Source organism: Balaenoptera borealis (assembly GCF_965194805.1).
Source record: "Balaenoptera borealis genome assembly, chromosome: 12".
NCBI lineage: Eukaryota > Metazoa > Chordata > Mammalia > Artiodactyla > Balaenopteridae > Balaenoptera > Balaenoptera borealis.
In genome coordinates this window covers 19,198,512-19,215,822 of record NC_138869.1, presented here as the reverse complement: position 1 = coordinate 19,215,822, position 17,311 = coordinate 19,198,512, and the positions used below count along the sequence as shown (strand labels likewise).

At 37.1% G+C, this 17,311-nt stretch overlaps 1 protein-coding gene across 1 annotated transcript in view; it reads left to right on the top strand.

Annotated features, from left to right (window-relative positions):
• CNTN6 (contactin 6) overlaps positions 1 to 17,311 on the top strand; it is a 675,643-nt gene that overhangs the window by 45,270 nt on the left and 613,062 nt on the right.

The following is a 17,311-nucleotide window of genomic DNA, read 5'->3' as shown; positions in this document are numbered from 1 at the left end:
AGCTGCTTTCCAAATTTCTTACAACACACGAACAAAGGCAAAGATCAGAAGAATAATAACAGTTATACATGACTGTTTACATGCCATACATTATTCTGAATGCCTCACACATTAAATTAATGATATCACTCTTATAAAACTTGTAAAAAGCATATGATGAAGTGGAAAAAAATCTGGGTTTTCATGTAAGAAAGATCTATGTGTGATCCTGACACTTGCCTTTTACTAACAATAGGTATGTGACTTTGGGAAAGTTATTTAGCTTTTCTATGGATTGGTTTTCTATCTGTAAAATGGAGAAGTGTTAGTTTGAATCCTCTAGGAAACGGACACCAAGACAGGGTAAGATATGCACAGTATTTGTTGGGGAAAACACTTGTGAAGATTAAAAAGAGATGGAGCAAAAAGTAGGCAGAATTTCACATTGCAGGTGGGATTTGGCACCTGTGAAAGGTGAAAGGGAAGGGAACTGGGTATGAAGAACCTCAGACAAGAGCACGGGACCAAAAAGATCTTAGAGCCGAGGGAGAACGCCCAGGCCTAACTTGCCCACCAGAAGAATTCTGCAGAGGGCAGGAATGGCTTACTTCTAGTGTCCCCAGTGGGCTTAATCCTTGGCCAGGAGCAAGCAGCCCAGGGAAAGCACTGCCTGGTGTCAACACAGAGGCAAATTCAAAGAGATGGCAGCTAGAAGCTGTCAAACAGCAATGCTCCCTGCAGCTGGTTCTCTTGAAGAGCCATCTGATCAGTGTAGTTTCACAGGGCTAAAAGGTTAGCATTGCTGTGTCAAATGAGATAATATGAAAAGAGTCTGCTGTATTGTCTGGTATGTAATAGAAACTACAAAATGATACTTTCATCCTAACTGCTGGAAGTACAAATAGCCTCAAAGTTCAATCATCTTACCCAAAAGTCAAGTCCAGTGCTGATTGCAAAGTAGGTGTTTAATAAAATATTACCCAACATTCACTAGCTGCAGTGAGCATCTCAATATAATGGATACTGTAGTGAGCATCTATTACACTGATTTTCAAGCCCAATCCCATTCTAGTTTATGTGATTTGTACCCCTCAAATCATGTTGGTAGAGCCAAAGCAGCCATGTCTATATTATATGTCTCAACCATATTGTGTACAGTCTATTGACTTGTAGTGGGCAGCTAACCCAACATGAGCTCATGACATATCTTCCCTGGGAGATTAAAAATGGAAAGGGTCAATTCAATTGCTCTCCATGTAGGTGGTCCAGTAACAGGAAAACTCAGGATGTCATAGAAGCTACATTTCCAACATATGGCCTGGGAAATAGTGAATGCCAGTGTGCTATCAGGAAGAAAAATGAACTAGATTCAAGAAAAAGATCATATATGAAAGACAGAATGAATGTCCTTTCAGTATTTGAATCCTTTGTTTCAGTTCATTTCTTCATTTCTGATGCATTTCTGTCATTTTATGTGTTTATGTGATACATAAAATAAATACAGTATTTCCTTCATTTTCTTTAAATTGGTTCAAGTGGGCTTTGTTATATATAACTAAAAATGTCCCGTCCAATACACCAACATATGTATGGTGCAGTCTGGTTGCAACCAAGCACCGAAGAGTTTCTTTCTTTAATGTTATTTGGAAGTTATAAGAAAAATAACTAAGATATACTAACAACGGAAAAAGGCCATTTCTGTAGCAATCCTGCTTTTGAACAAATGGTAACATCCTAAACATGAGTCCTTGGTGGCATCATATTTAAAATTAGGAATATTAAGTATACAAATTGAAAGCATATTAAAAATATATTCAAACTATAAGAAGAAAACAAATTGCTTAAAAAACCTTACTACCATGCATTATGAAAATTAATATAGGGATTTTAAACATTAGGGATTACTAAATAGAAACACTTTACAGAACTATTTGTTAGAGTTTAGAATTCTCCAATATTAAAATATATTCATAGGGCACTAGTAAAAATTATGTAATTGGTAGTATTTAAACAGATGGTGGCTGATGGACCTCCTGTGCTTATATAAAATGGATTCCATTCTATACTGGAGATTGAACCAGAGTATCATTAAATCCATGAACTCTCTGATTCAAAAAGACCATCATAAACAACACAATGTACAGGCCATGATAAGAACTGAAAAAATTCCAGTAAACATATAAGATGCTCAGCTTCACTAAAATCAGAGAGGTATATATAAAAGCTTTAATGAGAATGTTAGAATGTTAATCAGTCTCTCAATGTTAAGAGTTGATAAGAATAGGAAGAGACAGGAACTCTTATTCTCTGTTAGTAGAACTATAAGTTGATCCATATTAATTTTCTTACATTAAGAAACATGGATGTACGTAGGAAAATTAATATTGTGTATATACTCCCATCCAATAATTTCAATTCCAGGTTCATAAACTAGGATCATTCTTGCACATGTGCACAATAGGAAATGTACAGGGGTGTTCATTGAAGCACAAAGCCCCTCCTGACTCTTGATGGTATTCTCCCTGTATGTGATGCCTAGAAATGCTATGATCATCTTGCTATCAACTGGAAGATGAAGCCAGAACAAGATGGAAGAGAGATTCAAGAAAAACCCAAAGAATAAAAGATGGAGCATCATGCCTGGAATTGCCCTACATATGTACTTAGGTAAGCACACAATTTTAAGATAACACATCCATTTATTGTTTACACCATTTGAGTGGTTTATCTATTACTTGCAGCCAAAGCATTCTGTAAAATAATATCATGAGATTTTTGTCTGTTGCTTTGTTTCATTTTGTGTATTATTTTGTTTTAGCAAGGTAAGGGCCTTATGTGCCAGAGTGAAAGTGCAAATCAATTCTAGATTTATCACTGGCTCATTATAGAATGTGTTAAATATTCATGTTTTAGCCTTTTGCCCGTTCATTCTTTCTTGCCATTGCTCTTTGGCATTCATTGTCCATTAGTAATATTTTATTTCCATTGACTTTGGGGAGGAGTTGAAATTTGACTCAGATAATTCAGAAGTTTCTGTCCAATTCGAATGAATTTTTACATAACTGTAGAACTGTACTGTACACTTATGATTACATTATAGTAAAATTTGGTGGAAAAGGGGCTGCAATCTTTATTTATCTATAAAAATCAACAGTATTCCTACTTGGATATTTGTGAGTAGGCCTTGTAACAAAGGCCACGAAAAATATTTTTAAGATAATCTGATACTCATAATAACTCTCTGTGCACTTGGTTCAACCATGAGACACATTTGCAATCTGTGAAATGGGCATTTCAACACTGTAAGTTTAAAAGATTCTGCCAAAAGATTGCTAAAATTTATCCACAAAGACTTCAGTCACCTTAAGGATGCTCTTTTTAAAATATTAAACCAATTGTGTGGACTTTTAGTTCCTTTACTGCTGGATGAACTAGTAATCTCTATAAAATTGAAGCAGGGCTTCCCTGGTGGCACAGTGGTTGAGAGTCTGCCTGCCAACGCAGGGGACACGGGTTCGAGCCCTGGTCTGGGAAGATCCCACATGCCGCGGAGCAACTGGGCCCGTGAGCCACAATTACTGAGCCTGCGCGTCTGGAGCCTGTGCTCCGCAACAAGAGAGGCCGCGATAGTGAGAGGCCCGCGCACCGCGATGAAGAGTGGCCCCTGCTTGCCGCAACTGGAGAAAGCCCTCGCACAGAAACGAAGACCCAACACAGCCATAAATTAAAAAAAAAAAAAAAAAAAAAAAAATGGAAGCAGCCTCATTTTACTTTGCATAAAAGGCAGGGGTGCAGGAGAGGAACACAAATGCTTGGCAGAGGTCAACTGTTTCTCCTGCCAAGGAGGAGTTGTCAGTGGCAAGAGACTGTCAAGACAAATTAATCCAAACTCTTGTTTACATCACTTGAGGAAAGTGGCTCCTCTACATGCCGCTTCCTCTGGGAACACTTGATTCATAAGTCTAAATCACAATTCCAATTTCAGCATGTTCATCCGTCTCACAGACCACAATGCTCCGTGTTTCCCTGGTAGAGCACTTTATTTCATTCCACTTTAATGCACAGTATGGTTCTGCTCTCATGCAGAAATTACCATTCCTGGCTTTTCAATGAAGAACATTTATTCTGCAAAGTTTCCATAAGAGGGAAGATGCTGAATTTAAGTGGTTTATTCTCTTGTGTGATATTAATTGGCTGAACATAACTGAATAAAATCCATCAAATTGAGTAGCCAGTCAACAAAAGGACAAGAAAATTAAAAAAAATTTTTTTCAGTGAGTAATCCTCAATTAAGGATATTTCACAGGATGCAAGGCTGCACGTACTACAAAATGTCCAGTGTATAATAGCTTTAAGTATAATATTTAATCTTTACATTCATTACAATTATTACTCACCCCTCTAGCAACTGAATAGTGTTGACAACACACAATCTTATGGTTTCCATAGAAAAGAGTTTTCCTAACTCCCAACAGTCACCTTATACCTATCCCTCCCTGACACTCAAATAATATCTGAAGGTTGTTCCTTAATATAATTAAAATCAATTTAGATGGCAAATATCAAAAAAAAAACCCCAAATAACCCAATCAAAAAAATGGGGAGAAGATCTAAATAGACAGTCTCCAAAAAAGACATACAGATGGCCAACAAACATATAAAAAGATGCTCAACATGACTAATTATTAGAGAAATGCAAATCAAAACTACAATGAGGTATCACCTCACACAGGTTAGAATGGGCGTCATCAAAAAATCTACAAACAATAAATGCTAGAGAGGGTGTGGAGAAAAAGGAACCCTTCTACACTGTTGGTGGGAATGTAAATTGGTACAGCCACTATGGTGAACAGTATGGAGGTTCCTTAAAAAACTAAAAATAGAGCTACCCCATGACCCAGAAATCCTACTCCTAGGCATATAACTGGAAAAGACTGTAATTTGAAAGGATGCATGCACCCCAATGTTCATTGCAGCACTATTGACAATAGCCAGGACATGGAAGTGACCTAAATGCCCATCAACAGAGGAATGGATAAATAAGATGTGGTACATATATACAATGGAATATTACTCAGCCATAAAAAGGAACAAAATAGTGTCATTTTCAGAGATGTGGATGGACCTAGAGATTGTCATACAGAGTGAAGTAAGTCAGAGAATGAAAAACAAATATCATATAATACCGCTTATATGTGGAATCTAGAAGAATGGTGCAGATGAACTTATTGGCAAAACAGAAATAGAGTCACAGATGTAGAGAACAAACTTATGGTTACCAAGGGGGGAAAAAGGGGGTTGGATGAATTAGGAGATTGGGATTGACATATATACACTACAATGTATAAAATAGATAACTAATGAGAACCTACTGTTTAGCACAGGGAAACCTACTCAATAATCTGTGGTGACCTAGATGGAAAGGAAATCTAAAAAAGAGTGGATATATATATACATATAACTGATTCACTTTGCTGTGCAGCAGAAACTAAAACAACATTGTAAAGCAACTATACTTGAATAAAAATTAATTAAAAGAAGAGAGCAAAACTGTATTCGTTAAAATGTGGGAGAAAGCATGACTAAAACATATTTTGAAATGTATTTTACAATTAATGTATACTGAAAATATTTTAGTTAAAAGCAGACATTTTAAATGACCTCCAAAACACTAAAATACCACAGTAGCAGTAAAATAGTTCAACCAAATGTTTTGATTATATTCTGCTTGATCTAATACCCAGTTTTGAACATTACAAATATCAATAGGTTATTTCTATCTCAAAACTTTCAGTCCATTGTACCTATGCTGATTGGAAGATGCTGATTATAAATTAAGACACACAATGGTCTATGAAACATATAATTTCCAAGTTGGGGTGTTACAATTCACAGGCCAGTGAAGGTTCCAATACCTGAATGCAAAGGAAAGGCTGACCTGGTAGACTCAGAAATCAAAGTAGACATGATTTGAATAACTTTCCTAAATCCAGGTAGCTTTGCAGTGATCATTACATTTTGAACATGATCACTGACTGATCTGCTTTCATATTTGCATTATTTTGCATATTTCTGCTTTATCATAAGCTCATTTAATGAGCTGTAATACAAATATGGTTATTTACATTGATTTGCATGTCATTGCACACAAGAATTAGTTTACACCCTAATGGCAAGACATTTGCCCTCTGACTTTCTTGGCTCACTCATAGATGAGAGTTAAGCTAAACTAAGCCAAAAGAAAGAATCATCTAGAAAATAATTTACTATACAGTTAGTATGTATTTGTGTGCAGAGATGTACTTACAGCACACCTTCTCTTTCAATCAAACTAAGAGGAAATCTCCCAGGGTAACATTAAAGCATCCTTATAATTTACCTCTGAAATCTCTTCATTTATTTTTGAAGCAAGTCATATAAGTTAGCCCTGTACTTGAGGAAATTCTGGAGTAATAAGTATAGATCTCTGCTGGTCAGTATGACAGCCACAAAACAGGTGTAGCTATTTTAATTTAAATGAATTAAAATTAAATAAAATGAAAAATTCAGCTCCTCAGGTGTACTAGACATATTTAAAGTGTTCAACAGCTGTATGTAGCTAATGACAATGTACTGGACACTGTATCTATAGAATATATAAAGCAAACATACAAATCAATAAGAGAAAAACAACCCAACGGAACAAAAATGGCTCACTCATTTCTATAAGCAAATGAATCGTTAGCAAAGGGAGAGCCTAGGAACTAATGATGAAGCAAAGCCGAAATAGTGGATCAAACGGTACATGTGTCAATAGAAACAAATGTGATCCTAATGATAAGTAAAAAGTAGCCAGAGGTAGACCCGCTATGCTCCAACCCCCTATGTTTAATGAATGTTACAGGTGAGCCGGCACCTGCCCCTCTGACTGCCCTCGGGGACGTAGATGCACTCCTGGTCCCCCAGGGATGTGCTTACTAACAGTTGCTGCATTTGCTACCCAAACCACTTATTTGAGCTGAATGATAAGTTTTAAGTTTTATTTATCAATAAATATTTTTAAAACTGAAGAAATATGTGTGTTCTATAAAGTCAGTCAGAAAGGGCATCTTGCTCAAAACTTATTGTAGAATTAGGTATATAGTAGTTTTAAATAATTGGGGTAAACCATCATAAAAATATAAAAGACCTCACTCTGTAAGGAAACTAAAGCTGGAAATGTTAGATGATGTGTCCTGAGAATTTTTTAAATGAGTAAAAAGGCAGCGGGGAACTTTTGTCAGCAGACCTATACTCAGTAAATAAAAAGCCTTGGTTTTGCAGCAAACAGTTAATGAATAAATGAACATTTATATTTTTATATTAAAAATGTTTGTGTGTATGATCCCACACATTAAGTGATATTTTTATGGGTGATCAAATATCAGTGCCAGTTTTATCAGATTGGGTTTCTACTGTACACTTTTCTTTACACCTAATCTGTAAAGGACAAAAAAACCCACTCATTGAATTCTGTTTTATTAAGAAAGAAAACATTCACTTTGTTGCCATGGGTCCATTTAAAATGCCAAACCCTGATTCTCTAATTTTTCCCTTCATGTAGCAGAACCTCAGCTTTCTCACCTGTAGAATACGTATCATAGTCCAACCTCAGAAATGCATTGGGAAGATTAAATGAGATAATGTTATAAAGCACTTAACACGGTGTCTGTGACTTAAGAATGCATTACATTTCATAAGATCTATTTACACAGTACTTCTCAAATTCATCAACAAGTCTCAAAATTTGCAGTCCCCAGGTCACCACGGGGAACAGTAACATTCAGCCCAGAAATTGGATGGAGAAAAAAATCAGCTGGGCCAGCTGCCAGCCATCTGGTTGCCAGGCCTGGCCAGACCTTTTTCTGTGTGAGCTGGCACAACTCCCCGTCTGAGGTGCTCAGCTGCTATCAGCGCAAAGCTCGGTCCTCCTGTCCCTGCATCCACAGGGAGCCTGATCGGGGACACCCACTAAGTGGCCATAGTCAAACCCTGGCACACCTGGGCATGGGAAGCACAGCCAGCCTGCTGCTGGCATTCCGGGATAGGGTTGTAGGGAGGGGAGAGATGGGCTGCAGTGCCACCTTTTAACCCATTTACAGTACTACACAAGCAAAATGTATATCTTTGTACCTTGTTTTCTCTTCCATTTGCAGTCTCATCCTAACTCCTAAGCCAAGTCCAGAAGAGCTGCTCAATAAATGTTGATGGAATGCTAACTTTAATTGATTGTTATGTGTCCCTTCTAGATCTAAAAGTCTGAAACACTTCGGTGAAATAAATGAATTTTACCCACAAAGATACTTCTCTGGCAGCAGGGCACACTCAAAATGATTTGTCCCAAAACAATGGAATTGGCAGTGCTACAGTATAAAAAATGGCAAAGATACATGAGTATTAGCAAACATGTACTGAGTGCTTACTGCCTGCCAGGAACCTTACATGCATGATCTCATTCACTCTTCACAAAAACAGAGTGAGTTCAATATTATTATTATTTCCATTTCATTTGGGAGTTTACGGCAAAACAAAGGGGAAGTAAACTGAGGTCATAGAACTTGGATTCAATTTCATGTCTATCTGATTTCAAAGAATGGGCTCCCTTAACAGTTAAATTAATTTCCTCTTAGAGTTAATAAGAATGGAGAGAGGGTGTCCAGCTGAAAGATGGAAGAACGTAGGCCATGTGGCTGTTTTAAAACATGGCTGCAAATGTTGTGCTATTCCTCTCATGAGAAGTGGAGTCTATGTCCCCTGCCCGTGAACCCGGGCAGACTTGTGACTGTTTAAACCAACAGAGTATGGCAGAAGGGACTCTAGGTATCTTCCAGTGCTACCTAATGAAAGGCTGTGCAGCTCTGCTGTGTTCACTGGAACACACTACCTGAGCCATCATATAAGAATTCACACTACCATTATCATTCACACTACCTTTATCATTCTAGAAAAGGTGCTCCAATGGACACTCCAGACACCCACTCATGCTATCAGCATGTGTGCAAAGCTATCTTGGGCCACTGAGATCCACCCATCCCACAGCTGTGTGACAGCCATGAAAATGTACTGCTCAGATTGTCAAGACAACTGGCTGCAGGGGGTACGTATGACTGACAGTCACCCCTCCTGATCCAGGTGGTCCAAAGCCACCCTTCTCCTAGACGCCTATTATCCAGTGACTGAGTACAGTTAGTCTACTAGTGGAATCTCATTCCTGAAGGACATATTCAACACATTTCTTCTCACAGGTAACTTGCAGCCTGCCCGAGCCTTTCTTAAACTAACACTGCAGTCTTGGTCTTCCTCCCCAGTCCGCTCTCCTTCCCTGTCTCTTTTATAGGTATCAGACCTGCATCCCAGCCTGAGTCTTTTCCTACCTATTCCCACTCCCTCCTCTTTATCCTTCACAGGCATTTCCCCAAGAAATCCCACGCATGTCTAGACTCATTTTTACCTCTGCTTCATAAAAGCCTTATACTAATACAAATTGGAAGAGAATAATTCCCCAGTTAAGCTCTATCCAATTCCTGACCCACAAAAATCATGAGACGAGATTAAATTGTCACTGTTTTAAGCCACAACTTTTGGGCTAGTTTTTAATGCAGGAAGAGATAGCTGGAACAGCAATGTTTTACCACAAGCTGCATGAAAGACAAAAAGTTTGTATGTGAAAATGCAATGTGTTTCTGCAGCAAATACTCTTCTAAAGACAAGACTTTATAAAAAATAACCAGCCCAGGATATGAAGCCTGAACTACAGTGACCACCTCATCCAAGTTTGCCCAGGTCTTTCTAGTTTCAGCACTGAAAGATCAAAGTCCTGGGAAAGCCCTCACTCTAGGGTAAGCCATGTCAGTTGTTCAACCCACCCAGAACTCTCCAAGTACACAAAGTGAACTGGACTAAGGTTTTCCTCTTGGCATCTATGCTGAGACAAGTATTCCTCTTTCTCAGAGAACCCCATTATCTTAACCAAGAGTCACACGGCTTAATGTAATTGCTTAGTTATGAACTCAAGGTCATTCTGCTAAATTAAAATCTGAAGATAATTACCTCTTATTACTGTCTCATTTCTCAGTGAATTCCTTTGATGGAAAGTTCCAAATATATTCATCTTAGCCTCCAGGAAGCTTAGAGAGAAACTGTACTCTGCATCCCAGCCACCAGTTGAGTCCAAGCTAACATTTCTGAGAGAGTGCTGAACTCTTGTGTCTTGAGACCCTTTAAGAAAGAAAAAAAGGTGCCATGGTTACTTCGGGAAACATTGTATATTGGCTATCCCTTACAGAGAATCTCAAAGCATGTTACATATTAAGAATCTGAGTAGGTTTGCAGAAGAACAATCTTTTTGTATCAAAATATAAATCACAAGAGATCTATTTCACTCATCAGACTGGCAAAAGCAAAATGATTTGTAATATCCACTCTTTGCAAAAGAATAGGAAAATAGTTCCTAAGATAAACTGTGAATAAAAATATAAATTGGTAGAGATTTTTCTGGAAGGCAAGTTGGCAGTTACTATTAAATATAAATGTACATATTCTTCCATCCAGCAATTCTACCTCTTGGTGTCCTCCTTAGAACAAGTACTCATCATTGCACAAAGATGTATATACAAGGGTATTTATTGCTACAGCTTTGTAATAGCAAAAATTTTAAATCAGTCTAAATGACCATTCATATACATTTATTTTGCAAGTGTTTATCAAATGTTTGTTACATGCCAAACACTGTTCTAGTCATGGGAGATGGACCAATGAAAACTGGAAATAAGAAAATGGTCATCCATCATGGAGCTTTTACAGATGGAATTTACGTAACAAGGAGAATGAGGAAGGAATCAAATAATAAGCAAACAAAATCTAATAAATATATATCTCTTAGATTTAGGATTGCCTTGGTATATCTGGATTCCCAAATAATAGTGGCTTAAACAAGGGAGTTTGTGTCCTTCTTATGTCAAAGTCTAGATAGGTGTTTCAGGGCTGGTTTGGTGACTATAGTCAAATGAGGCCAAGTTACTTTCAACAGTCTGTGCTCCCATCCCCATGAGTAACCCTCGTTTTCAGGGTCCAGTATGGAGCTTAAACCATCACATCCACATTAGGGAGAGTGGTAAAAGGTGGGAAGAAGAATGTCTGTTGGAATTTGGACGTTCCACGTTCACTTAATCTCACCAACCAGACCTATTCTTATGGTCACGACTAACTGCAAGGAAAGCTGGAAGTTACAGTGCTTTTTTTGTTGATGTTTTTTGTCTGTCTGTTTGCTTGTTTTTTAAATGAGCATTCATGTGACCAGAAGTTCTAGTAATGAGGAAGCAGGAGAGAAGAGATAGTTGGTGACAACTAGTAGCTTTGCCTTAAGATAGCAATGAGCTATAAAAAAAAAAGTGATAAAATAAACTGCGTGATTTTTTTAGTGAGGATGAGACATTAAGATTGGGTTGTCAATGACAGAATTTCTGATGATTTGATAGTTAGGTTGACACCTACATGAGGGGAAACTTCTTCTATTATATTAGTTATCTATTCTGAATAATAATAACCCCAAACTTAGCGGCTTAAAATAGCATACATTTATTATCTCACAGTTTCTGTGGGTCAGGAACTTGGGCATGACCTAGCTGGGTCATCTGCTTTCTGTCCCATGACAAGGCTAGACTCAAGGGGTTGACTAGGGCTATAATCTCACCTCAAGGCTCAAGTGGGGAGGGATCAACTTGCAAGCTCAGGCGGTTGTTAGCAGAATTCAGTTCCTCCCCAGTTGTTGGACTGAGGACCTGACTTCCTCACTGGCAGCCAATCAGAGGCTGCCCTCAGGTTCTAGTCACGTGTAGGTTTCTCTAACATGGCAGTTCACTTCCTCAAAGCATGTAAGCCACGAAGGCAATAAATAAAGTCTGCAATCAAAATGGAAGCCTAATCTCAGAGTGGCATCCCATCACTTTTTGCTGCATTCTATTTATTGGAAGCAATTCTAACTCCAATCCACATCCAAGGGGAGGGGATAACATAAAGAAACAAAAATAGCAGAAGGTGGAGCCTTCTTAATAGACCGCTTGCCATACCATCTATGAAAATACATGCAGTGAAATCATTCCAGGCAGATGGACCAACTAGTACAAAAACCCTAGTTTGCTCGCAATCTCGGCATGTTCACAAAAAGATGGAAAGTATAAAAAAAAAAAAAAAAAAAAAAATGGAAGGTATATATTTTGGGAGTATAAAGGAGAAAAGTGCTATGAAATGAGGACAAATTAGTAGGTAGACGTCAAAGCACATGGGTTTTCTTAAGTTGAGATATAGTTGATGTACAATATTATATAAGTTACAGGTATACAACATAGTGATTCATAATCCTTAAAGGCTATACTTTGTTTATAGTTATTATAAAATATTGGCTATATTTCCTGTGTTGTATAATATATCCTTTAACTTATTTTATACATAATGGTTTGTATCTCTTAATCTCTTACCTCTATTTTGCCCCTCCCCCCTTTCCTCTCCCCACTGGTAACCACTAGTTTGTTCTCTATATTTATGAGTCTGTTTCTTTTTTATTATATTCACTAGTTTGTTTTACTTTTTAGATTCCACGTATAAGCGATATCTACAGTATCTGTCTTTCTCTGTCTCACTTATTTCACATAGCATAATACCCTGCAGGTCCATCCATGTTGCTGCAAATGAGAAAATTTCCTTCTTTCTTATGGCTGAGTAGTATTCTATTGGTTATACAGATGTATAGAACAATTCTCTTCATGGAAAAGCAAGGCACACTGAAAATTGCTGCAGCCTATCTCAAGCAGTCACAGAAGCTCTGGCTTTCCTGCCAAACTTCACCTCTGTCCCCAAGGACAGAGATGAGAAAAGAAGGAGAACAGTGCTTTCTGGAAGCAGCAAGTTCTCAGGAGAAGGTTGACGCCCAGCTAACATAAGTTGCAGGAATTTACAGCTCTTCTCAGGAATCAGCAGAGGACAGCAGCCAATCCTCAAATGCCAAGTCTGTTAACACCATCACTGGACTTCCTTTTATTTCACACTTAAATCTATGCAGTTTCAGGGGCTTGTACCTAGTCAGTGATCAGTTAATGTTAGATATTATTGATATTATGGAAGAATAAAATTGGTACTTAATATGTATTAATAAAGATCTAGGATAGTTTACCTTCTGCCTGATTTTAAGACAGGAAGAACATTTATATATCTGTCACTAAGCAGCATTACACACTATTTTCATTCCTATATATACAAACTTATAATAACAAATTTAGCACTTTATATATAGATACTGTCACATGCCTGAAGTAAAAAAAAGTTGTAGAATCTGAGTCAAATTCTTTAAAATTTTTTTTGAGATATAATTAACATAAACCATTGCGGTGTTTGTGTTTAAGGTGTACAATATGTTGATTTGATACATTTTATGACTTGCAATAAGATTAGCATGGCAGCATTAGTTAACACTTCTATCACGTCGTATGTTATCATTTCTTTTTTGTGCTGGGAACAATTCAGACCTAGCCTTAGCAACCTTGAGGTTTATAATATTATTATTTATAATTACAGATCCAAATTCTTGATCTCATATGGAAACTGAGAAAAACTTTCTGACTTTTGTCCACACTGTATCTCTATCACTACCCCTTATTAGTTGCATAGAAGACTGTGCCATTAAATGCTCCAGTTTTGAGAATTTCTAGAGGCACATGCAGGATGTTTATATATAAGAAATATACAGAAATCTTTCGTACTTAATAATGGGCTTTCAGCTTTAAAATAAAAGGTGCAGATTCAAAAGCTTGACATCTTCCTCAAAAAAAGGTGATGTGCTACAGTCAGGTATTGAATTCCACCTAAGGTTGGTAGTTCAGTAGTGGATTATGGATTCCAAATGGTGTAAGGAGTTATATCCTGCACCTGGCGGGAGATCATAGGTTTGGGGCAGCCCATCCAATATGCTTTCTGCAGTCTAGTTGGACAAAGCGTTCTCTATGTTCTATAAATGTGCTATTTTCTTCCTAGTGCTCATCAACAAAAGTTGACTATGCTAGAAAATTGAAGGACAGTATGCTAAAGCAGTATGGTATGATTTGATAATTTGGGATGTTAATAATGACACAACTAAAATTAAATGACAAACAATAAGAAAAAAATATTCATCACTCTAATTGTTCACAATTCTTCCCAAACACTTCTAAGTAAATTCAGGTTTAATTGCAAAAGGTATTTAATAAAGGTGTACCAAATATGAAAAATGATCACACCACTTAATTACGTATAGTTCATTTAAGTAGATTCAGTAAAATACAGAGTAAATATGAAAACATAAATATACCACTATGCATATCTTTGATTTTATTCAGTTGCCAGAATATACTCAGATTTGTCAAACAGGTTCCCAAATATCTCCAGGTGGACAACTAGTGAGATCATTCAAAACCTTAACTATTTTAAAGGTAGTATATATTCTTCTCTGCTTTGGCCTTCTTACTCTGTTTTTCCTTATTACAGTTTGAGCACAGTTTAATTTCTGCTCCATTGAAAATCTGTGCTAATTTGATCAGAAACTGGACATAAGGTGTTTCTAGCAGCAAAACATGGCTTGGTAGTAAAGTTAGTATCAAGTTTCGAGTTCACGTTTCATTCTCTTAAAATAATAAGCAGTTTGTGGGAATTTTGAAGCGTATTTTACCATCAATGTAGTTAACATCTCTGCTTCGTCTGGTATTTTCTCTGTCTATATAGCATGTTTATAGGTTCACCAACAAAGGGTTTCTTTTGCCTATTTCCAATTACTATGTGTTCTTCAATGTAATAAAAATACCTTTGCTTTTTGGTCCAGTAATTAAGACTTTTAACTAATTCAAGCTGACGTTCCTGCAATGGGTGCAAATAAGTGAGATTAAAATGAGATTGCTTGTCTCTGTTCTCCTGGTTTACGTGCAACTTTTACTACAGCTCATTAGCTAGATAGTTCAGTGCAATGAAGTGCTACTTTGTCCTTTTTCAGTGAAAGTCTGGTCCTATTAGGCTTAGTAGCTCTTTCTCAGATTTTGAAAATAATTTAAAATTAAAACTGGTATATATAAAAATTCCTAGTTGGTATTCATTAAATTTCTATCACACGTATAGACCTTAACACAGTATTTAACTCTTTCTTTTTATGAAATTTAAGAATAAAGAAGACACTTGGTTAAAATATGGCGTATCAGTCAGCACAGGCTGGTTTACGCTGCAGAAACAAACAATCCCCCAGATTTCAGTGGTTTGAAATACCAAAAGTTTCTCTTTCACAAGCTCCTTGCCCAACAGGGATTGGCAAGTTGGTCTATTCTCATTGTAGTCACTCAAGGATCCAAGTGCTGAAAACTCCTTTTCTTCCACAATCAATAAAGGAGACATAGTTAGTCAAAACCGGCTTTAAGACATCTGCCTGAAAAATGACACTTGTAACTTTTTGCTCCTATTATAGTGGCCAAAGCCAAGCTTAATATCAAGGGGGCCAGTTGAGTACAATCCTACCATGTGCTTGGAAAACAGAAAAACTGGAATATTTATGATTATCCCTATTGACCGGCAAAATCTGCCTTCTGGTCACCACATATTTTATATACTCTCGTTCCTTCCTATATACACACAACAACAAACATTCACCTGGTCTATGAAGGGAATAACCTATAAGCCACACAAAGTCACAACATCAAGATTAATATCTAGGATACCTGAGTGATGGGCTGTAGTTCATGGTAGTTATAAAAAGTACTGGTTATATCTCTTCTTGATCCAGAAACCTCCAAAATTAATGATAAGTTATCTACTCCTACTCACACAAAATATATAATCATGAAACAGTGATAGGATATCCATAATAAGTATTTTCACTTAGAAAAAAAATAGGAGACATAAGATATATGCCTCTACAACTGACAAAGGACTCATCTCCAAAATTTATAAGCAGCTCATGCAGCTCAATATCAAAAAAACAAACAACCCAATCCAAAAATGGGCAGAAGACCTAAACAGACATTTCCCCAAAGAAGATATACAGATCGCCAACAAACACATGAAAGGATGCTCAACATCACTAATCATTACAGAAATGCAAATCAAAGCTACAATGAGGTATCACCTCACACCGGTCAGAATGGCCACCATCAAAAAATCTGCAAACGCTTTTAAGTTTCATTAGGTCCCATTTGTTTATTTGTTTTTTTATTTCCATTTCTCTAGGAGCTGGGTCAAAAAGAATCTTGCTGTGATTTATGTCATAGAGTGTTCTGCCTATGTTTTCCTCTAAGAGTTTAATACTGTCTGTTCTTACACTTAGGTCTTTAATCCATTTTGAGTTTATTTTTGTGTATGGTGTCAGGGAGTGTTCTAATTTCATACTTTTACATGTATCTGTCCAATTTTCCCAGCACCACTTATTGGAGAGGCTGTCTTTTCTCCACTGTATATGCTTGCCTAATGAAACTTAAATGCTTTTGCACAGCAAAGGAAACCATAAACAAGACCAAAAGACAACCATCAGAATGGGAGAAAATATTTGCAAATGAAGCAACTGACAAAGGATTAATCTCCAAGATTTACAAGCAGCTCATGCAGCTCAATAACAAAAAAACGAACAACCCAATCCAAAAATGGGCAGAAGACCTAAATAGACATTTCTCCAAAGAAGGTATACAGATGGCCAACAGACACATGAAAGAATGCTCAACATCATTAATCATTAGAGAAATGCAAATCAAAACTACAATGAGATATCATCTCACACCGGTCAGAATGGCCATCATCAAAAAATCTAGAAACAATAAATGCTGGAGAGGGTGTGGAGGAAAGGGAACACTCTTGCACTTTTGGTGGGAATGTAAATTGATACAGCCACTATGGAGAACAGTACAGAGGTTCCTTAAAAAACTACAAATAGAACTACCATACGACCCAGCAATCCCACTACTGGGCATATACCCTGAGAAAACCATAGTTCAAAAAGAGTCATGTACCAAAATGTTCATTGCAGCTCTATTTACAATAGCCAGGACATGGAAGCAACCTAAGTGTCCATCGACAGATGAATGGATAAAGAAGATGTGGCACATATATACAATGGAATATTACTCAGCCATAAAAAGAAATGAAATGGAGGTATTTGTAATGAGGTGGATGGAGTTAGAGTCTGTCATACAGAGTGAAGTAAGTCAGAAAGAGAAAAACAAATACAGTATGCTAACACATATATATGGAATCTAAGGGGGAAAAAAAAGGCCATGAAGAACCTAGTGGCAAGACGGGAATAAAGACACAGACCTAC